This window comes from Topomyia yanbarensis, chromosome 3, assembly GCF_030247195.1.
Source record: "Topomyia yanbarensis strain Yona2022 chromosome 3, ASM3024719v1, whole genome shotgun sequence".
In the NCBI taxonomy this organism is placed as follows: Eukaryota; Metazoa; Arthropoda; class Insecta; order Diptera; family Culicidae; genus Topomyia; species Topomyia yanbarensis.
Window position 1 is genome coordinate 217,901,250 of NC_080672.1, and position 24,612 is coordinate 217,925,861.

The window sequence follows — 24,612 nt, forward strand, 5'->3', positions numbered from 1 at the left end:
TTTATTTCGCGAAGAGCTCAAAATTTACCAAAAAAGTACATATTTTTCTGTCAGCAGTGCTACCGCCAGTTGCTGGACGTAGTCCTGGTAGCACAATCTTCCTGATCAATATAACTACTAACGCATTTTCTGTTGATTTGAAAGTGATCGATTTGGATTTCAGATCCTTTGTCAGGTGATCTGCAGAGAGCCATGTGGGTATTTTTAAAACTACGTGTCAGATTTGTGTATTCCAACGTTGGAATATTCAAACAAATCCATTCAGTCAATCCTTTAGACGTAATCAGCGAGAATGGTTTTATGGTAGTTCAAACTGAGCATATCATTTACAATACACGATTAATCGTATCTTTTCTATAAATCGTTATAAGTCAATGGAAGTGTAGTAAGTAAATTGATTAGAGAGAGCCAGATAAAAGTTTTTCAAAAATTCAACGGAACAAATGAAATTGATCTAATTAATATTTCCTTATTTCAATGAACTTTAACATTCAATAAAGCGATAAATTATTATCAAGTGATTCATTTTCAATCGTCCTGGTCGGGACTATTGATTGATTCATATATGAAATACGATACGGCCGTTATAAAATATACTTCAAAATAGAAAATGTTTTTCCATTATGTGGCGCATAAAGATAAAATAGCATTGCGGTTTGTTTCAGTCTCGTAAAATAATAAAATATCATAGATCTCCCAAGAGAATCGAAAATCATCAAGTTTCAATGAAGAAATTTATTTAAAATCATTTTTCAACTATTTCTACATTCAGAATTACTCAAAAACAGTTGTGCTAAAGCTTTCGATATTTCGAGCTTTCGTAGCACGCCATCTGCATCAACCCAAGGATAACTTTTAGTACACTTGTTTTTCTTTTCGTATCTTTCCACGCTGTTTCGCGTGCGACGGTACACTGCGTATCGCGAGGAAAATTGAAAAACGATGTTATGAAGTTTTCCAAAACGATTTTTTTCTTTATACCATCAGATTCCTAGGTTTCTAACGAATCCGTACATATGCAACACTTGGGTAGTTTTGTAGCAAATATCGAAGAAACAGCAGGTTAAAAATATTGCTCCACTTTTGCGCACCTATACATACAAATTTTACTTTAGTTGTGTCTGTGCGGGTGGAAAAACTGCTTCTAGTAAAATGGAAATTTTTCAATGAAAAGCGGAAAATATGGAAAATCGGAGAAAATCACGTCCTAGAAAAATTGTTTAGCTATGTTGTATTGGAAAAATCAAAATTTCAAACACATGATTGCAAAAACTGTGTGCTTTTTCAACCGAAAAAAGCACACAGTTTTTCGAGTTGGAACATTTTGAATTTTCCACTTCGGCCAATTCATAGTAAAAACAATTATCTAGGTCGTGATGTCTTTTTCCATATTTTGTCATTTTCTTTGAAAATAAAAAAAAATCCACAAAAAAACACGAAAAATGGCGGATTGCCCGACGGGGGCCTTAAGCTACAAAACTGCAGTTTCTGGGATGCACAAGACTGGCATTTTGTACTGAATTTATTGTTTCAATTGCCGTTTTTTCATATATTTTCACATACGTACTGTGTGAATTAGAGCTCTCGAAAAAAGTTCATATTTGATAAGTGGTATGTGAAGTCAAAATTGTTGCCGGTCTAATGACCAATCATATGAATAGGTCAAATATTCAAAAACAGTAATTTAAGTTCAAGATAGCATCATTTGGAAACTGCTAATTCGGCGTTTTAGTATCTTCGATGAGTTTTACAAACGTTAAACAGCACATCATTTGATAAAATAATTTTGACGTTATATAATCCATTAGGTATTTATGGCGAATTTACTCAGATTTATATTCATGTCTACAATAAAGTCTCAACAAATTCGCTAAAGACACGAACTCTGTTACTATGTTCTGAAAAATTAATTCTGCATAATTTTAAAACTTCAAAAATTACGCTTTCGGAATTATGCCGTTTGGACAGTAAGTTCGATTTTCACCAAACCGAATTTCTGGCTACGCCGCTGACTTCAAGTAAGTAGAAACAAAGTCGTTCTACAGTCGTTCACAAGAAACTTCTTCGAATACTGAATATCTATTATAATACATTGAAAACCCGACTTTATCAGCCAAATATGAACATATGTTTGATGGGCTCTAGCAGACGAACAAGACTGAATTCGAGTAAATCCTTTCTTGAGCATGTTTTCCATACCATGAAGATAGAAATACGCAAAAATAAAAAGTTCATCTTTTTTAAATTTTACGCTAGAAACCCCCTTTAAAACAAATGTATATTAAATAATCAGAAGTAGTTATCAGACTACATCAAGGGACGGGAAGAATATTTTAACGGCTCCAGTTTATTATAAAGAAATGAAAATTGCCCAATTTCGTCAATGTCCCCATTTTGTCAGCCAAAAATACACCATGAGACTGATAAAAACGGGTCTTTATTGTATGTATTATTCACTGTGTTCCACATTAATAGGTAAATTCCATTTTGGGGATTTTTTTTATTGCATCGAACTACAATTTTTAGGTAGTTTTCAAGGCGATTTTTCAATTTTATCAACTTCTTCCAAAATTTGGCGAACCTATTCCAATTCGTATACCAATCTATTACTATACTTGAGGGTTTATATGTTGCAGATAGGAAAATACATATACTGAAATTTTCAGCTTTTTTCCTACACAATATTACAAAAGCTTATTAAACATTTTACCCTCATAAATTTGTGAAAATTATAAACTATTTTAAATTTTTCAATAGTTTTATTTTTTTATTAAGCTTTCCCACCACAATGCATTGATTGAGGAATTTAGATATTTTATTAACAGAGCATTAGCAATAATTCGGTTGTATGTCTCTTTTATGGGTTATTTTTTCGCTTACCCATTGATTTGGTTTGAGATTTCTAGCACTGATATTGTCCTATGCTGATTTAAGTGATTCTCTGAGTCCTGCCACTATCCCATGTAGTATGTGTTATCAAAAACATCGCGAAGCATCAAGTTCTAAATTTTCTCAAACGATATAATATCCGAAGACAGTGATAAGAGGTATAAGAAATGTCTCATCACACTGTTAGGTGGATTAAAAGCGTTTCAGTTAGTGGAAATTGGTAAGCGGGGAATAAAAATACTAAATGTGTAATATCTCCACCGCTCTTGAACGGATTTTGACAATCTATAGCATGTTAGAAAGGTACTTTCATACGCTTTCAATATCTATCTATTACGCACGATGTGATCGCTTTGCTCGAAAGTTATTCGATTAAAACACGTTTTGTTTTGACAAGATCATCCATATCTCAGAAAGTAAACAACATATCGAAAAACAAAAATAATAGTGTCAAACGGTCATGTTAGGCCTTTCATTTGAAACTAGTTTCATTAAGATCGGTTCAGCCATTGCTGAGATAATTACATGACCTTTTGTACATACATACATACACACATACAAACACATACAGACATTGTCTCAATTTGTCGACCTGAGTCGATTGGTACATGAAACTCGGCCCTCCGGGCCTCGGAAATAGTTTTTCAAAGTTTGAGCGAATTCTATACATTTTTTTGTAAGAAATGTAATAAGAAATGTAAAAATCATTTTATATCATTATATAAGCTCTGATACCTTCTGTAAATCAGTTACAAATGATATTTACCAGTCTACTTTCTACTTCTGCCCAAGTCAGACGTACAATCGAACCAAGTGAACAAAAACTAGCAACCTCTCGATCTAATGTGCATTGTCTCAAGAACAAAGGAAATTTTTAATTTATTCTTGCCATCATGAGTAAAGTTGACGAAAAATCTCTGCTCCGACCCAGCACAGCGGTCGTTGACTTTAAATTCTGTTCAGTAAGATTGAGTTTTCGTGAAATGGAATACCTGCTGAAGGTGAAGATGCAGCTTAAGCTCAAGGAGGTTATGTATCTACAGTATCATCATCTTCGTAATGTCGTACTCATATCATTCAACGCGTTAGCACAAGCCGTTTCGTTTTGCAGAACAACTTAAAGCACGTGGCTCAAAGTGATAAAGTGGGAATTAAGATTCCCGTGTATATAGAAAAAGACTATGTAGATGTAAAGTTACATGACCTATCACCACGTACCCCTCCTGATCTAATCGCAAAATACATGTCGCAATACGGCGAAGTAGAATCAGTTACACGTGATACGTGGAGAAATTTCTTCCCGGGTACACCTAACGGTGTTCTTGTGGTGAGGATGCGGATCGAAAAACCTATCCCCTCCCACTTGACTATAAAACTCAAAACCCACGATGCTACTATTAATCAAACTACGTTATGCACCCATGAGGGGCAAACTCCCACGTGCAAGTATTGTAATCAAACAGCACACCACGGACAACCTTGCGTGGAAGATACAGAGGAGAATGCATCTCTACCGATTGCCAACGAATCCACGGTAAACCAACCCAAAAAAGAGTTTTCAATACCAATACCTGATGAAGATAATGGCGATGACGACGGATTTACATTGGTCACCCGTAAGTGCAAGAAGCAGGAAAGAACATCTGGTCGCGAGCACCAAGGCACTTTTAACGATGATGACCTTGATGTGGAGGACAGGAGAGAATGAAATGGTCCCCATGACGCAGTAGGCGAACCGCGAAAGAAGGTCTCCGCTCGCAATAAAAAAGTTGCGCGCACGAGATCCAACGGACAATCAATAATATTTGTTTTATTTTTATTTTTTACATATTGTAAACGCATAAAAGATCCACGGCTCCGTTAAGCTACCGTTATGAGCCGTGTCAAATAAACGAAATAAAAAAATGATATTTACCTAATTAGAACAGGACATATGTCGTTGAATATTTTCGGCAAGCCTTCTTGAGGCATCGAGTGATACCTCGTGCATATCCCGATCAGAAACACATAACAGAAATATTTCAAAACTATAACTCGCATTGTAATTTGTTATAAATTTCTGTTATTTTAACTACTAACGAGACCTAATTTATAACACAATATGTTACAAAAAATGTGTTCTGCTATAATCTTGTTATTTCATTTTGATCGGGATCGGTCGCAGAACTAGCAAGCTATTACCAAAGTTAGTTGGCCACCAAAAATCTTACAAATCTAAAAGTAGCCTGAAGGCTGGCAATTTTCTTAACCTTCCGGCAGTTGCGCTAGTGCACGTGCACTTAGTACACTAGCGCGACTGCCAGGTTAAGAAAATTACCAGCCTTCAGGCTACTTTTAGCTTTGTAAGATTTTTTGGCCAACTAACTTTGGTAACAACTTCCTAGTTCTGCGACCGGTCTGAAAATCTAGCGAAATCGTTTTGGCGCACCAGCGGCTGCTCGTTCAGTGGGCCATTTGCGCGACTTCCGGAAGATAAAACAAGTGATAATTAATAAAACTTATTCTCATATTATCACTAGTGATATAAGGGCGCTACGGTATCGTGAAGTGCGATTATTGTTAATTACGAACCGATAGCGAAATTGTAGTGATTTATTAAACCATGCCTAATTGAATTATTCCGTTCCTACCGTCGATATATTCAGGCTAATTTCAAGATTCATTGTTCCATTGTTTATTATGAGTAAAAATTTCTGAAGTGGCCCCCCCATTTTTCACAAAGTGATGAATTTTGCAAAACATGTTTTAATTTTATTGTTTAGGTACCCCTAAACATCTTCGTAAAATATTTTGTCGTTATTCGAAATATTTCTAATAGTTTTAGTTAATTGAAAATTTATACACCTTTTTATTATAATATTTTTTACAGCCAAAGCTTAATTTCGAATTGCACCAAACTTCACTGGTGGTTTAACAAATGTTTAGTCTAGAAAATGTCGAAAAAGGTTTTAACAAATGTTAACTATTTCTACTGTCTTTGTTTTCGATATGGGGGTGCACTCTGCAAATTCTACAAAAATGGTATGTAACGAAAAATCCAATCTTTGGTCCAATTTTAAACGCATATAATTCAGCCATCTCACGATAAATTTTAAATTTTTTTGCACAAATCGCCCCGAAATACTTCTAAGAATAGATTCCAACAGATAAACCCAAAATTTTTTGATATCATAGCATTAAAAAATTAAATAATATACAACCTTGTCAAAATATCGCGCATTAACACACAGAAGATAGCGCTTCCCAAGCCCTGTACGACAGATTGGTGTACCTAACGCGCTACGCTTCTATGAATGACGTCATCATCGACTATTTAAAGAACGGACTTGGCCAGACACGCTCAGTTCCCTGTTGAACGGCTGGCGAAGCAGATCACTGCGCTGTGTTTTTTACAGCCAGTGTAGCTGAGTTAGAAGTCCGTTACACTGGCTGTGGAGGGACGCTACACTGTGTCGCCCAACAGGCGACCGTTCCAACTGCTTCCTAAATGCCGCTGTAATGTTGCCAGTAAATTTTTGGTTTAACTAGCACATGTATTTGCTATTTGCGCTTGAAATTAAGTAATGTAGTGGTAGTAATAAGCTTCCCATTTTGGTTTAAACGCAAGGACAGTTTTTAAAACAGGATTTGATTAATTAGTTTAGCTCATCCCAGCAATTTTTTCAATTCTGTAATTTAAAAGGAATTTTACGGAACTTGGTGAATTTGGCCCCACTTGCAACTGGTATAATCAACCTGCACAAAGTGTTGCATAACGCAGGGCTGTTTTTGGAACAAAATGTGTTATCATTCAACCCTTCGCTATGCAAAATCACTATATTATGACAGATGGGCTAAGCGCGGCCGTTCCTTTCAATCGGGAATGGCCGCGTTGAATTTTGGTGAAATGCACTAATAGTGTCGTGGTGGTACTAGTTGTCTCTTTCGCTCTACCCATCATCATCAGCGTTGACTCATTTTGCATTGTGCGCTTGGGTTCAATGTTTGGGGCGAATGTGTTGGTAGGTAGGGGAACTGGCGGTAAAATGAACACGTTAAGCAAAGTAATTATTTTCTAACTAATAAGTGAATGAGATATTACAATCACCTTATGTTTCTTGTTAGACATGTTTTGTACATATCTGGTAAAAATACTTCGTCATAAACACATTTTTTCGAACATGATTCTTGATTTCTAACCATGTCCAATTGAGACATGTTTATAGCGAGTGAGTAAATTGAACATGTGGCGGTGGTAAAATGAACAGCTTCTGGTGACTTGCAAAATGTCCTGCATTTTTCCGATCAATGCTAATATCCCAACAAATCATGAGCTTTGCATACACACAGGGCATTTTGCAGGCAAACAAAAATGTCACGGAAGAATTGAATTTTCATGACGTAATATTAACCATTTTACAATCCTGTGGCATCGAAACACATCTACAAACTTAGGGTTATCCAAGGGTGTTTGAACTTTTAGGATCTGTTTGAGAGCAACTAGAAAGCTTGGTCTATACATGAGATGTGATTATATTGTCTAAAATCTGATTTTTCTTCACCGGTCCGGGTGTTTTTCCCACACACTAAGTGCTAAGAAAATAAATATTTTACATTAAGTAGTATAGTCCTACGTCTACAGTTCGTGCAACCCCATAGGGCTGCCCCTTGTAGTTTTTTAAACAATTTTTCAAAAAAATGCAGTTTTAAATGGTTTCTTCACGCGATATTCATACCGTTTAAGTTGTAAAATGTTGCATATATTATCAGCTTTCAATTCCAAGAAAAAAAAATTTGAGCAAGCATACGGTTTTTAAAATCTTTGTTTTTTGTGTTACCCGGCATGCGAAAAACAACGCGCGAGCGAAACAGTCGCTGGTCGCCACGGCACGCTTCGACCAACAACGCATGAGCGAGTCGGTGGGAGCTCGCCACGACTCTGACTACATCAAATGCAAAGCAAAAGAATGAGTTTCGTTGCGATAGTCTTATCGATAATACCCAGTGTAACCTGTGTCATCTGAAAATTTACCATCTAATTTACCTTCATCAATTGTTATTGCATTTCCAGGACAAGTTTTTTTGCTGAGAAGCGTGTATTTCATAGTGTAAAATAGAGAATCAATATTTTTGAAATAACTCTTCGTCCAATCAAACCATTGTAATTTTATAATAATTGTACAAACAGTATAATGTAAAATCAGTACAGACTAGCTCTATACGCGATAGTTCATTTATTGCTTCATTAAAGATCTGTTCTTGCTCACGGGAGAAAAATCATTTCTTTAGCATATGTAAATATCAATTCGATTGCATATTTGCAATCCAAATTTTATTTATTTTAATTTATGTGTATCAACGGAAAGATTTTCCCCCGCGCATTGGTTATGTTTGTTTTATTTTATGCAAAGAATTACTGCACTCTTCCGGGTGACCTATCAACCACAGAACAATAACTTATTTCAACAAACGAAAACGATGATGTAATAAACAGTATGTATAAACAATATAAACAGTATGTATGTATCAAGTATAATCGCACCAACTGGTCTCCTAAAACTGATTGATTGAGTCCATCACACGCCATTTGTCAACCGAAACTCTTTATTGCCAACTTTTATACTTGTCTTAACGTGTCGCGGAGCGTACGGCAGGTTCGCTAGTGAAATGTTGGTCCAAGCGTGCCGTGTCGACCAGCGACTGTTTCGCTCGCGCGTTGTTTTTCGCATGCCGGGTAACACAAAAAATCAAATATTTTAAAAACCTTATGTTTGCTCAAAATTTTTTTTCTTGGAATTGAAAGCTGATAATATATGCAACATTTTACAACTTAAACGGTATGAATATCGCGTGAAGAAACCATTTAAAACTGCATTTTTTTGAAAAATTGTTTAAAAAATAGTAGAAATAGTTAACATTTGTTAAAACTTTTTTCGACATTTGTTAAACCACCAGTGAAGTTTGGTGCAATTCGAAATTAAGCTTTGGCTGTAAAAATTATTATAATAAAAAGATGTATAAATTTTCAATTAACTAAAACTATTAGAAATATTTCGAATAACAAAATATTTCACGAAGATGTATAGGGGTACCTAAACAATAAAATTAAAACATGTTTTGCAAAATTCATCACTTTGTGAAAAATGGGGGGGGGGCCACTTCAGAAATTTTTACTCTTATGAGTGAACAGGTGAAGCATTGTACAATATATATATATATATATATATATATATATATATATATATATATATATATATATATATATATATATATATATATATATATATATATATATATATATATATATATATATATATATATATATATATATATATATATATATATATATATATATATATATATATATATATATATATATATATATATATATATATATATATATATATATATATATATATAAATTACGAAACAAAAATGCAGTGCTGTGTGACTCACATTAATCGTGTCGTTTTTGTTGTAGTCGCTGAGGTTGAGTGTTTTTGCAGATGACGATTTTGTGCTGCAAGTCATCTGGAAAAAATCTTTGGAGCTCTATGTGTGCACGAAGTGGTTCAACGTCTGGTTTGAAAATGATGACCCACTGATTGCGTATGGTGGGATTGATAGCAATTGGGGGCCAAAACAACTGTCATCACTGGTTTCTGTGTTTCTATTCCGTCGAGTGCTGGTCGTTTTCAGTGTGTGTAGGATGCCTGCGTAAGGCCATCTACATCGGTGCGATGGTTGACGGTGTTGGTGGTGTTTGCGATGTGGCACATTTCGAGTATTAGTAGAGCAGACGATCGATAGGTTTTATCAATAATCTTAGCTTTGGTGAGATCAAAATTGTGGTCGTTTTTGATCATGTGTTCGATGAGAGCGGTTTTCTCACCAAGACTGATCAGCTGTTCGTCAGTGGTGATTGCGCCGTCGGTTTTTAATCGTACATACTGTTTTATGTTGTTTTGAGCTGATTCCGGGTCATTCCAATGTAGTACATTGGGCAGTTCCCACATGGCAAACTGTAGATGATATTAGATTGCACCAGAGGATCGACGGGGTCTTTGACGATCAGTACTAGTTTGGATTTGGTGCTGATTGGTTTTGATGCTATTTTCACATTTGGGTAATCGGGTCTTAAAATGCTTGCTATAGATGTACTGAGTGATGGTACGTATGGCAGTGATCTGTAAACCTGGCCGGTAGGTGGACTACTGTTGTTGGGTGATTCCCTTGTGTTAGATGCATTTTTATTTTTATCCGGTTGCTGTGAGTTATTGGAGACACTAGTGATCATGGAAATTTCTTGAAAACACATGGCAATAAAATTTTCTTCTTCTGATGGATACAGGATAGGCAAACAAAATCATCCTGCAAGATTTCCTAAACAAAAATAATTGTTTCAATGGAAATCAATTGTCCTCTGAATTTTCCTAACCCACCAATTTCCACTACTGATCATGGAAATTTCTTGAAAATTTTTTTTCCTTTTCTGATGGATACAGGATAGGCAAACAAAATCATCCTGCAAGGTTTCTTAAGCAATACTTTCAATGAAAATCAATTTTATTGTCCTCCCAATTTTTCCAACCTATCACGACTGATCATGGAAATTTCTTGAAAACACATGACGAAACATTTTTAAATTTTTTTGATGCAGGATTGGGAAACAGAATCATACTGTAAGGTTTTCTAAGGAAAAATAATTCTTACAATAAAAATTAATTTGATAGTCTTCTCAAATTTTTCCCACCTTCCTATTTTGAGATATTGAAATAAAAAAGTGTGTGCTCACTAGCGCCGCCTTGAGGGTGATATCCAATTTAATGATTACATCATTAAATAGTCCTTGCCCCAGCAGCAATTTAGGCTTTATGGTGGTTTTATAGCCACTCATACAACCTAGATTGCACTTGTAGCGTGCTATAAAACTTCAATTGTGACTTGGATTACATTACAGTAAACGTCATTTTCCTAAATTAATAAACTTTACCTAACATGAATTGGAAGTTTTAGTCTCCCTATCGCCGCCTGATGGCGAATTCTGTAATTATCTATTCGCCGTCGGGTAGCACTCGACTCGCTGATGAATATTGCCGAAGACATGACACTTCTAAATAATGTTCTCGAGATTCAGAAATTGAAAAATAATGCATGCTCACTAGTGCCGCCTGGTCTATCAATTTTAATTAGTTTTGTCCATAATCGCGTAGCTCTTCACATTCTCTAAATTTTTTTCTGAGAGCACCATCTCCTCTAAGTTATTAGACGTTTATGACATACTAAATTTCACATTGTGCTGAAAGCTGGTACGCTCACGATAAACTTATTCAATGATAGTTGCGTTTACGAGAGGTTAGATTTATTTACTCTATTGTATAGCACCCCTGGCGCTGCAGTTATCAATTAATTGGATATCCAATTGCTCTAAATTGTAGGTCTAAGCAAACACAAAACAATTTTACCAAATAAAGTATGGTACTAAATGTTAACTCAGATGAAATATTCGAGCCCCAAGTAGTCGAAATCCCATAAGCTAAGTGATTCCTATTACGTGGGTACCGCACAATACGAATCCACGTAGTAGGAATCAGCTTAGTAGGAGACCCAACTGTATCAAAATTAAGTATGTAGACAGCCTTGGAGAACTTTTTTTTTATCATTTGTGGAATTTATAAAAAATCCATTTTGGAAATTGTAAAACAAAACGATGTAGCATTAATTGCGCAATTCAGAAAAAAATATTATTTCTCGAAGAGCTCAAAATTTACCAAGAAAGTACATATTTTTCTGTCAGCAGTGCTACCGCCAGTTGCTGGACGTAGTCCTGGTAGCACAATCTTCCTGACCAATATAACTACTAAAGCATTTTCTGTTGATTTGAAAGTGATCGAATTGGATTTCAGATCCTTTGTCAGGGATCTGCAGAGAGCCATGTGGGTATTTTTAAAACTACGTGACAGATTTGTATATTGCAACGTTGGAATATTCAAACAAATCCATTCAGTCAATCCTTTAGACGTAATCAGCGAGAATGGTTTTATGGTAGTTCAAACTGAGCATATCATTTACAATACACGATTAATCGTATCTTTTCTATAAATCGTTATAAGTCAATGGAAGTGTAGTAAGTAAATTGATTAGAGAGAGCCAGATAAAAGTTTTTCAAAAATTCAACGAAACAAATGAAATTGATCTAATTATTATTTCCTTATTTCAATTAACTTTAACATTCAATAAAGCGATAAAATATTATCAAGTGATTCATTTTCAATCGTCCTGGTCGGGACTATTGATTGATTCATAAATGAAATACGATACGGCCGTTATAAAATATACTTCCTGGAAAACTCAAATTTTCATGGCGTAATAACGCTATGGAAACAAAAAAAAAGTTGTTGCTTTCAGCGGGATTTTCGTGATACCTACTCTCGAATCTCAATAAAACAAAAGAAAAAGAAATATTATCAAAACAAATATATTACTTTGGTTCACAATCTCGCAAAATGCGTCATTTAAATTTTTTTAAATCCAAGTATCAGTATGATAATTATTCCATGAGAATCAGAGGAAACTTTGCTAAGATTTCTTGCATTTCTGAAAACACGAAAACACATCTGTGTTCAAAAATGTTTCAAAGCAGTCAAATCCAGTATGAAAATTTATTATAGGGAACCCAAAAATTCGTTCGTTGGTATTTGTGGAATGTCGAAAATATTTGCTTCTACTATTATAAATTTCATCAGGTTTTCACCAATGCTGTGTGGAAATCGGTTTGTGTGTGCACGAAGTGGTTCAACGTCTGGTTTGAAAATGATGACCCACTGATTGCGTATGGTGGGATTGATAGCAATTGGGAGCCAAAACAACTGTCATCACGGGTTTCTGTATTTCTATTCCGTCGAGTGCTGGTCGTTTTCAGTGTGTGTAGGATGCCTGCGTAAGGCCATCTACATCGGTGCGATGGTTGACGGTGTTGGTGGTGTTTGCGATGTGGCACATTTCGAGTATTAGTAGAGCAGTCAATTGATAGGTTTTATCAATGATCTTAGCTTTGGTGAGATCAAAATTGTGGTCGTTTTTGATCATGTATTCGATGAGAGCGGTTTTCTCACCGAGACTGATCAGCTGTTCGTCGGTGGTGATTGCGCCGTCGGTTTTTAATCGTACATACTGTTTTATGTTGTTTTGACCTGATTCCGGGTCATTCCAATGTAGTACATTGGGCAGTTCCCACATGGCAAACTGTAGATGACATTAGATTGCACCAGAGGATCGACGGGGTCTTTAACGTTCAGTACTAGTTTGGATTTGGTGCTGATTGGTTTTGATGCTATTTTCACATTTGGGTAATCGGGTCTTAGAATGCTTGCTATAGATGTACTGAGTGATGGTACGTATGGCAGTGATCTGTAAACCTGGTCGGTAGGTGGACTGCTGTTGTTGGGTTCTCTTGTGTTAGATGCATTTTTATTTTTATCCGGTTGCTGTAAGTTATTGGAGAGGCAGAATATTTTTGCATTACGGGTTATAAGTCTGTTGATGAGTGACGATGGGTATTTGTTCCTACGGAGATGTTAAAAAATTATATTTTGCTGCAAGTTAGTGGCATTATCCGTGGTGAGACCAGTCACTCTTTTGATGAATTGTTGAGCGACGTTCATTTTCATCGATAGCGGGTGGAAGGAATGGTAGTTCAGAAGGGCTATCGGTTTTGCGTACCAGCGGGTAGATAGTGTTTGGTCGGAATGTCGAGTTACTATTGTGTCTAGGAACGGAAGTTTGTTGTCGATCTCCTCTTCTTTTGTAAACTGCAGGTGTTGATTGTATGCGTTAAAAGTATCCAGAGTTTGTAGTACTTTGTCTTTGAGTAGCGCCAAGAATAGATCGTCAACATATTTACGAATTACCGGAATGGTGAATGGAAGTTGTTTGATTGAGGTTTGTAGTAAGTTTTCTATGATAATATCAGCTAGAATGGGAGATAGGGGCTGCCCATGGCTGTGCCGAACGTTTGCTTATAGTGTTTTTCCAGAAATTTGAAGTAACTGCTTTTAATAAGAAATTCGACTAGCTCGAGAAACAAATCCAAATTAATATTGGTGTGAATTTTAATGTTGCGCCAGTCCACGATGATATCATGGGTGACCAGCTCTATTGGTATGTTTGTATACAGAGAGACTACATCAAACGACACTAGTGATCATGGAAATTTCTTGAAAACACATGGCAATAAAATTTTCTTCTTCTGATGGATACAGAATAGGCAAACAAAATCATCCTGCAAGATTTCCTAAGCAAAAATAATTGTTTCAATGGAAATCAATTTTATTGTCCTCTGAATTTTCCCAACCCACCAATTTCCACTACTGATCATGGAAATTTATTGAAAACACATGGCAATAAAATTTTCCTTTTCTGATGGATACAGGATAGGCAAACAAAATCATCCTGCAAGGTTTCTTAAGCAATACTTTCAATGAAAATAAATTTTATTGTCCTCCCAATTTTTCCAACCTATCACGACTGATCATGGAAATTTCTTGAAAACACATGACGAAACATTTTTAAATTTTTTTGATGCAGGATAGGGAAACAGAATCATTCTGTAAGGTTTTCTAAGGAAAAATAATTCTTACAATAAAAATTAATTTGATAGTCTTCTCAAATTTTTCCCACCTTCCTATTTTGAGATATTGAAATAAAAAAGTGTGTGCTCACTAGCGCCGCCTTGAGGGTGATATCCAATTTAATGATTACATCATTAAATAGTCCTTGCCCCAGCAGCAATTTAGGCTTTATGGTGGTTTTATAGCCACTCATACAACCTAGATTGCACTTGTAGCGTGCTATAAGACTTCAATTGTGACTTGGATTACATTACAGAAAACTTCATTTTCCTAAATTAATAAACTTTACCTAACATGAATTGGAAGTTTTAGTCTCCCTATCGCCGCCTGATGGGCGAATTCTGTGATTATCTATTCGCCGTCGGGTAGCACTCGACTCGCTGATGAATACAGTAATGTTTCGATTATATCACTATGCGTTTATATCAATACTCGTTTATATCACCCTCGATTATATCACGGTTTTATCTCGATTATATCACGCTTTTTGAAAAACAGACAAGGCACACTATGTTTTGATCCAATTAAGACACATGTTGTGTCCTGGCACTTTTAAGATATTTTTACACTTTTTATTCTTTTATCTAAAAGTATAGATTCTTAAGAATATATCTGAAATTTTATAGAGGTCTAAGCAGTAGAAGCTGTTCACCGTGGGCGGAGGGCGTGGCGCGAAGCTTTAAACGTGAATCTCTTAATCTTCTTAAAATCTTGTTTTTCCAAATACGTTGTTGCAATGACTAGGATTGCCGAAATATCTTTCGGCTGATTCCAATTTTTGTTTTAATTTCTTCGTAACTTATTTGCCGTGTCCTTAAGGGGGCGTCTGGTGCAGCGGGTAAAAAATAGACTTCTTTTTTATTCGCTTAATTGTTAGTTATCCGCAGGAGAATCTAGCAAAATAATGAGAAAAACAAGATACGCAAGATATGGTAGGTATGCAGAGATATGCATTTTCTCTTGAATTGATGTGAATACTTTTCTTTTGGGAGGACAATATCAACGATTGGATATGGGACTATTTCTATGGATGCTGACACAACGAGAACTGAACCGTAGGCCCTTCGAATAGACTGATTTTAATAGTCAAGATATTTGTCCAAAACCTGAACGTGCCCGATTCCTTCAAGTTTAGTTTTGGGTGGTTCAAAAATTTTAAGAAACAGTACGGGATACGGTAAGTGAAGCTGTGTGGGGAAAAATTATCCGCTGATACAATACCATTTGACCCAATGCGTTGAACAAAGATGTCGGACGCTGCTCTAACCAACGGCTTCAAATGGTAAATATGATAAACATGGCAAAAATAGTCACATTACCCTACTATGATTTATTCTTTTTGACTAACCTTAACTTTTTAATACTTTTTGTTAATAGAAATACATGGATTAATGCTTGAATGTAATTTTTTGTTTTGTTTTGAATATATCACGCTTCAAATATATCACGCTAAAATACAGACCGACCGTGATATAATCGAAACATTACTGTATTGCCGAAGACATCACACTTCTAAATAATGTTCTCAAGATTCAGAAATTGAAAAATAATGCATGCTCACTAGGTCTATCAATTTCAATTAGTTTTTGTGGGCAGAGACCGTACCGATAGGAGGCAATACCGGAATCGAAAGAAAAATAAACACAAATGGATAAAATACCGCACGATAAATAAAAAGAAACGAGTTAGTTTTAGAATCGCGTGTTTACTCTGTTAAGTACAGTTCAGTAATGAATGGAATATAAAGGCTACATTTATTATGTGTGTTGTTCGCTGATGTTGGTATTAACCCACTGAAAAGTTGATGCGGGGGGTAAGATACTGGATGGTTGAACCACATGATACATTGTGAGAGGTGGTCATTGTTCCCTCCAACACTCCTCCTCAATGAGCACCGAGCCATCCTATTTCGATAGACCGATGTGTTCCAACAGTTGCTGAAACCTTATTGGACCTAACGGCTTCGTAAGTACATCTGCTACCATCTGCTCCGACGGACAATACGCAAGCTTTATTACACCACTTTCGCAAAAGTCCTTGATGACGTGCTGTATCGATGTGCTTCTAGCGCTTACTCGTGCGCTCTACTTGCACAAATCTGAGACAGCTTTGGTTGTCTTCAAAAGGTGTAGTTGCATCCAGTTGTATTTCTCCAAGATCCTCCAGCAATCTCCGCAGCCAAATAAGCTCCTGGCATGATTCACTCAGCGCGTTATATTCAGCCTCCATGGAGGACAAACTTACACACGACAGCCGGTGACTAACCCAAGCCACGGGACCACCTCCGAAGAAGAAAATATATCCGGTCGTAGACTTCCTAGTAGCATGATCGCCGGCCCAATCAGCATCGGAGTAGCCGAAAAGTGCCCACCCATCTCCAGCACCGAATGTCAATTTTAATTCCTTCGTACCCTTGAGGTATCTGACGACACGTTTGACAGCCGTCCAGTCCATTTCTGTTGGTGCGCTGACTTTACGGCCGAGTAGTGACACGCTTGCAGCTATATCCGGTCTTCCATTTACCGCAACGTAGAGTAAAGCACCTACTAGACTGCGATACAATGTTGTGTCACCAAACGGCGCTCCGTTATTTTCTGATCTGGTGTACCCCGTGTCCATTAGTGTCTTGGAACTATTACAATCTTCAAGTCCAAACTTTTTAATCAACATTTCAATAAACTTAGTTAGTCGCAGACTAAAGCAACCATCCTTGCGACGAACTTCATACCCGAGAAAGTGTTTGACCGCTCCGAGATTCGTCACATCAAACTCCGTTCGTAGTGCTTCATTAACTTCGATAATGGACGCTTCATCAACGCATCCAACCAGAATATCGTCGACATAGACGAGCAGAAAGATAATATTTCGATCATCACGACGTATGTACAAGCAAGGGTCGGACTCACACTGCTTGAATCCCAGTTTATTCAACACCGCATGAAGAGCACGGTTCCAGCAGCCCGCCGACTGTTTGAGTCCATATATGCTCTTCTTGAGTCTACAAACGTACTTCTCCTTTCCGACCATTTCGTACCCGGGTGGTTGGCGCATGTAGATTTCTTCCTCGATTGTCCAATTCAAATACGCGGTCTTGACATCGAAATGCTGAAGACTCATCCCATTCTTGCCTGCAACGGCCAGTAGCGCTCGAAATGTCTCCTGACGTGTTACCGGTGCGAAAACATCCACATATCCACACCATAGCGCTGGTTAAATCCTTGTGCAACCAATCTTGCTTTATATTTCACGACATCGCCTGTTTCATTCCGCTTAAGTTTGAAAACACATCGTGAACCAATCGTCTTCGTTCCTTTCGGCAATTGGACAAGATCCCAGGTTACATTTTCTGCATGCGCCTCCATTTCGGCAGCCTTCTTCCAGTCCGCAACCTTCAACGCCTTACGATAATCCGTTGGTTCTTCCCATTCACACTTTGTAATCCCAACTGCAAAGTCACCATAACGTATCGGGGGGATTCCTCTTGTTCGCCTCGCATCTCGTTGCAATTCTGGCTCCTCCTCAATCGGAAGTTCCTCATAGCCGAGAAATGGATCATCATTAGCGTCGTCCCAACCTTCGAATTCAACTGACGATCCATCGTCATCATCTCCTTCCGGTACAGCCAATTTTTGTGACGTGGTAGTAATTGGGATTTCGATCTCACTTTCTGGTTTTGCAGACGTAACAGATTCGTCCAATGCACAAGTTTGCTCCGATCCATTACCAAGCTCGATAAATTTCACATCACGACTAACAGTCACACGATTGTTGGAAAGGTCGACTAATCGGTATCCTTTATGGTCCTCGGAATACCCTACGAAGGTGAGCTTTACTGCTTTCTGGTCTAGCTTAGATCGCTTCGAATCTGGGATATGCACGTATGCATCACACCCGAACACTCGAAGATGAGCAAGACTCGGTTTACGATGTGTCCAAAGCTCATACGGAGTCTTCTTTACTACTCGAGAAGGCAGACGGTTCTGAATGTACGCCACCGTCAGTACTGCTTCACCCCAGTACGTTTTGCTCATTCCTGCATCGACTAACATGCAAATCGCCATCTCCTGTAGTGACCGATTTTTACGTTCAGCGATGCCGTTCTGTTGAGGCGAGTAGGGCGTGGTGAACTGTGATTTTATTCCCTCGGTTTCATAAAATTCGCGTAACACTTGGTTGACGTATTCGCCTCCACCATCGGACCGAATAACGAGTGGCTTTCTTCCGAATACATTCTGCACCCAACGAACATACTACTTAATTTTCCCAGCCACTTCGCTCTTATGCTTTAGTAAATACACGATAGTGTACCGACTGTAATCGTCGATTAGGGTCATAAGATAACGATTGCTAGATGGAGTTGTAGTTTCCATCGGCCCGCAAAGATCTGTGTGTATCACTTCCAGTGGCCGTGTCGATTTCCGCTCGGTTATCGGAGGGAACGGCTTCCGTGCCAGCTTACCCTTAAGGCAGCATTCGCAGGTAATACGAGCACCGCAGTCTTGTAAATTAAATCCACATACCAGATCTTTCATTCGTCGAAACACTTCCGGGTCACGATGCCAAACTCGTCGATGCCAAGTGTGCTGACACTTCTCGTGATGTTCAGTTCCGACCTTCAGCGATTGTGCATGAACGCGCAGACGGTAAAGGATTCCAACTTTGTCACCTACTGCCACGATTTCACCCGCCGGACTTACAACAGCGTAATCCGATGCACTAAACTTCGCTACAAACCCTTAAGCAGCCAGCTGGCTTACCGAGATTAGACCACTGTCTAAATCCGGCACATATAGCACATTTTTTAGACTGATTTCCACTCGCTCACCTCGACCGTTTTCACCAAACAGGACACCTTCGCCGATGCCGGAAGATTTTGTTTGATTCCCATCAGCAAGAGTTACTTTCGATTCGAAACTTTTGTGCAGTGTCGAGAAGAACGATTTGTCACTCGTCATATGGCACGATGCACCGCTGTCAATTACCTAACAGTTCGACTTTATTTCATCAGCCATAAAACAAACAGCGTTGGTTGTTTCGTGCACCTGCTTTGCTTTCGGGTTTCCGTCATTCGGATTCTGTTTTCTCGCTGATTCGCCATAAGCTCCCCTCTGCGCCTGCCACTTTTTGCAATGCTTCCGAAAGTGTCCAGGCTGTTTGCAGAAATAACACACTCTTTCCGGCTTCTTACTGCTTCCCATGTCCAATTTCATCGCTTTCATATCTAGCGACAGAGATTCATTCTTCTCCCGACGCTTGTATTCATTCAACAATCGAGTTTTCACGAGCGTAACAGTCCAGTCTTCATCCGCCCAGCTCTGGAGACTTTGCACCAGTCCATGATAAGATTGCGGAACACTTTTGAAAATCATAGCGATTTGCAATGGTTCATCCAGGTTCTGACCTACTACCATCAACTTGTCGAACAATTCTTCCATACCGGAAAGGTGCTTTTCCATATCTTCGCCTTCTAGCATACTAGCACTACACAATTTTCCAAGGTAATGAACAATGGTCGACTTTTCGTGGTGTTCTTTGAGAGCATTCCACGTGCCACGTGCACTGTCCGTATTTTTAACCAATTTATACTGGCTTTCCTCGGTGAAAAGTCCAATGTTCGCCCGCGCTTTTCGATCGTGATTTTACCACTCTTCGGTCACCGGTTCTGGCTTTGCAACGCTTATCACTTCCCACAGGTCCTCTTTTTCGAGCAACCATTCCATGCGCTGTTTCCAGGAACCCCAATTGGTCTGGTTAAGCTTCGGAAACGTGATTTTTGCACCATCCGCCATTTTGTAACACACGCAGCCTCGTGTAATATTCGCGCACGACCGAGTAAGAAAAAAAACGACGACTCTTGCAACGGCCCTAATTTAGTTCGTCACTTTTCCACGATTTCCGCGCACCTGGGCCCATAACCTGTGGGCAGAGACCGTACCGATAGGAGGCAATACCGGAATCGAAAGAAAAATGAACACAAATGGATAAAATACCGCACGATAAATAAAAAGAAACGAGTTTGTTTTAGAATCGCGTGTTTACTCTGTTGAGTACAGTTCAGTAATGAATGGAATATAAAGGCTACATTTATTATGTGTGTTGTTCGCTGATGTTGGTATTAACTCACTGAAAAGTTGATGCGGGGGGTAAGGTACTGGATGGTTGAACCAAGATGTATCATGTGAGAGGTGCTCATTGTTCCCTCCAACAGTTTTGTCCATAATCGCGTAGCTTTTAACCTTCTCTAAAAAATTTCCGAGAACACCATCTCCTCTAAGTTATTAGACGTTTGTGACATACTAAATTCCACATTGTGCTGAAAGCTGGTACGCTCACGTTAAACTTATTCAATGATAGTTGTGTTTACGAGAGGTCAGATTTATTTACTGTATAGCACCCCTGGCGCTGCAGTTATCAATTAATTGGATATCCAATTGCTCTAAATTGTAGGTCTAAGCAAACACAAAACAATTTTACCAAATAAAGTATGGTACTAAATGTTAACTCAGATAAAATATTCGAGCCCCAATTAGTCGAAACCCCATAAGCTAAGTGATTCCTATTACGTGGGTACCGCACAATACGAATCCACGTAGTAGGAATCAGCTTAGTAGGAGACCCGACTGTATCAAAATTCAGTATGTAGGCAGCCTTGGAGAACTTTTTTATCATTTGTGGAATTTATAAAAAATCCATATTGGAAATTGTAAAACAAAACGATGAAGCATTAACTGCGCAATTCAGAAAAAATATTATTTCTCGAAGAGCTCAAAATTTATCAAGAAAGTACATATTTTTCTGTCAGCAGTGATACCGCCAGTTGCTGGACGTAGTCCTGGTAGCACAATCTTCCTGACCAATATAACTACTAAAGCATTTTCTGTTGATTTGAAAGTGATCGAATTGGATTTCAGATCCTTTGTCAGGTGATCTGCAGAGAGCCATGTGGGTATTTTTAAAACTACGTGACAGATTTGTATATTGCAACGTTGGAATATTCAAACAAATCCATTCAGTCAATCCTTTAGACGTAATCAGCGAGAATGGTTTTATGGTAGTTCAAACTGAGCATATCATTTACAATACACGATTAATCGTATCTTTTCTATAAATCGTTATAAGTCAATGGAAGTGTAGTAAGTAAATTGATTAGAGAGAGCCAGATAAAAGTTTTTCAAAAATTCAACGAAACAAATCAAATTGATCTAATTATTATTTCCTTATTTCAATGAACTTTAACATTCAATAAAGCGATAAAATATTATCAAGTGATTCATTTTCAATCGTCCTGGTCGGGACTATTGATTGATTCATAAATGAAATACGATACGGCCGTTATAAAATATACTTCCTGAAAAACTCAAATTTTCATGGCGTAATAACGCTATGGAAACAAAAAAAAAGTTGTTGCTTTCAGCGTGATTTTCGTGATACCTACTCTCGAATCTCAATAAAACAAAAGAAAAAGAAATATTATCAAAACAAATATATTATTTTGGTTCACAATCTCGCAAAATGCGTCATTTAAATTTTTTTAAATCCAAGTATCAGTATGATAATTATTCCATGAGAATCTGAGGAAACTTTGCTAAGATTTCTTGCATTTCTGAAAACACGAAAACACATCTGTGTTCAAAAATGTTTCAAAGCAGTCAAACCCAGTATGAAAATTTATTATAGGGAACCCAAAAATTCGTTCGTTGGTATTTGTGGAATGTCGAAAATATTTGCTTCAACTATTATAAATTTCATCAGGTTTTCATCAATGGTGTGTGGAAATCGGTCTGTGTGTGCACGAAGTGGTTCAACGTCTGGTTTGAAAATGATGACCCACTGATTGCGTATGGTGGGATTGATAGCAATTGGGAGCCAAAACAACTGTCATAACTGGTTTCTGTGTTTCTATTCCGTCGAGTGCTGGTCGTTTTCAGTGTGTGTAAGGCCATCTACATCGGTGCGATGGTTGACGGTGTTGGTGGTGTTTGCGATGTGGCACATTTCGAGTATTAGTAGAGCAGTCGATCGACAGGTTTTATTAATGATCTTAGCTTTGATGAGATCAAAATTGTGGTCGTTTTTGATCATGTGTTCGATGAGAGCGGTTTTCTCACCGAGACTGATCAGCTGTTCGTCGGTGGTGATTGCGCCGTCGGTTTTTAATCGTACATACTGTTTTATGTTGTTTTGAGCTGATTCCGGGTCATTCCAATGTAGTACATTGGGCAGTTCCCACATGGCAAACTGTAGATGACATTAGATTGCAACAGAGGATCGACGGGGTCTTTGACGTTCAGTACTAGTTTGGATTTGGTGCTGATTGGTTTTGATGCTATTTTCACATTTGGGTAATCGGGTCTTAGAATGCTTGCTATAGATGTGCTGAGTGATGGTACGTATGGCAGTGATCTGTAAACCTGGTCGGTAGGTGGACTGCTGTGTTGGGTGGTTCTCTTGTGTTAGATGCATTTTTATTTTTATCCGGTTGCTGTGAGTTATTGGAGAGACATAATATTTTTGCATTACGGGATATAAGTCTGTTGATGAGTGACGATGGGTAATTGTTCCTACGGAGATGTTGAAAAATTATATTTTGCTGCAAGTTAGGGGCGTTATCCGTGGTGAGACCAGTCACTCTTTTGATGAATTGTCGAGCGACGTTCATTTTCATCGATAGCGGGTGGAAGGAATGGTAGTTCAGACGACGGCCTGATGCTATCGATTTTGCGTACCAGCGGATAGATAGTGTTTAGTCGGAATGTCGAGTTACTATTGTGTCTAGGAACGGAAGTTTGTTGTCGATCTCCTCTTCTTTTGTAAACTGCAGGTGTTGATTGTATGCGTTAAAAGTATCCAGAGTTTGTAGTACTTTGTCTTTGGGTAGCGCCAAGAATAGATCGTCCACATATTTACGGATTACCGTAATGGTGAATGGAAGTTGTTTGATTGAGGTTTGTAGTAAGTTTTCCATGACAATATCAGCTAGAATGGAAGATAGGGGGCTGCCCATGTGTTCGGGTGTTCGGACTAAAAAAGGTTTCATGCAGCAGTGCCGATTTTAGCAACAGCTCAAAACTAGAAAATGGTGTAATTTCAATAATAATAATGTTACATATAATTTAATATTAATTCTTACATTTAGTTTCCTTTTAGCACGAACAGTCCTCTCCATATCCGAACAAATCCACGATTGGTTTCCTGTCGCTTTGACGTTTTAGCACCTCTCGACTTGGATTTTCGCTGCATTGACATCTGTCACATAAGCAAACTTCACCTCGATTGGTGTTCAGGGTCCTGGCGATCGCATGTCAATTTGGCAAGTGGCACAGTGCAGCCAGAACATCCCCCGCCCCGTGAATCCTGGAGGCCCTCCACCACTTCTCTTCCAGGTTCACCGCCAGTACCTACTTCCATCACCGCTAGCTTCACAACTGGTCGTTTCAGTTTCCCAGATGACGTTCGTACTATCGCCTGTCGCACTCTGCCGTCTTTCGAAAACATCACCTCCTGGATCCTTCCTCGTACCCATGTCCTTCTGCTGCCTTCAGCGACGTAGACTAAGTCGCCAACCTGCACCGGTTTCGATTCGTCCAACCATTTCGAACGCTTGTTGATTGTAGGAAAGTACTCCTTGAGCCATCGATCCCATACTGCATCTGCTATGTACTGTGACCGCTTGTAGCTGCTTCTGAGGGCTTCACCGAGATTAGTTGGCAATTGGCTTCATGAGCACCGGACGAGTTGCCCAGCAAGAAGTGGTTAGAGGTAAGCGCCTCATAATCTGCGGATTCTTGAGGCATGTAGGTGAGTGGTCGCGCGTTGATGAATCCTTCGACTTCTAATACAGTCATTCACTTCTAATTTCGTCGTTCAATTTACGGCCGTCGTTAATAGCCACCATGCCTTCTTTCACGCTACGAACCATGTGCTCCCACGCGCCACCCATGTGTGGTGCAGAAGGTGGGTTGAAAGACCAACTCGTTCGGGCATCCGTGAATGTTTCCGCACACTTCTCGTTTATCTGTCTAATCTGCTCTCTCAGTTCGCGACTGGCACCTACAAAATTAGTGCCGTTGTCGGAAAATATCTCCACTGGTGAACCTCTCCTCCGCACGAAACG

The 24,612-nt window shown here is 38.3% G+C and overlaps 1 protein-coding gene across 6 annotated transcripts in view; it reads right to left on the minus strand.

Annotated features, from left to right (window-relative positions):
- LOC131691036 (JNK-interacting protein 3) overlaps window positions 1-24,612 on the minus strand; it is a 1,253,801-nt gene that overhangs the window by 1,025,842 nt on the left and 203,347 nt on the right. The window lies entirely within an intron of this gene.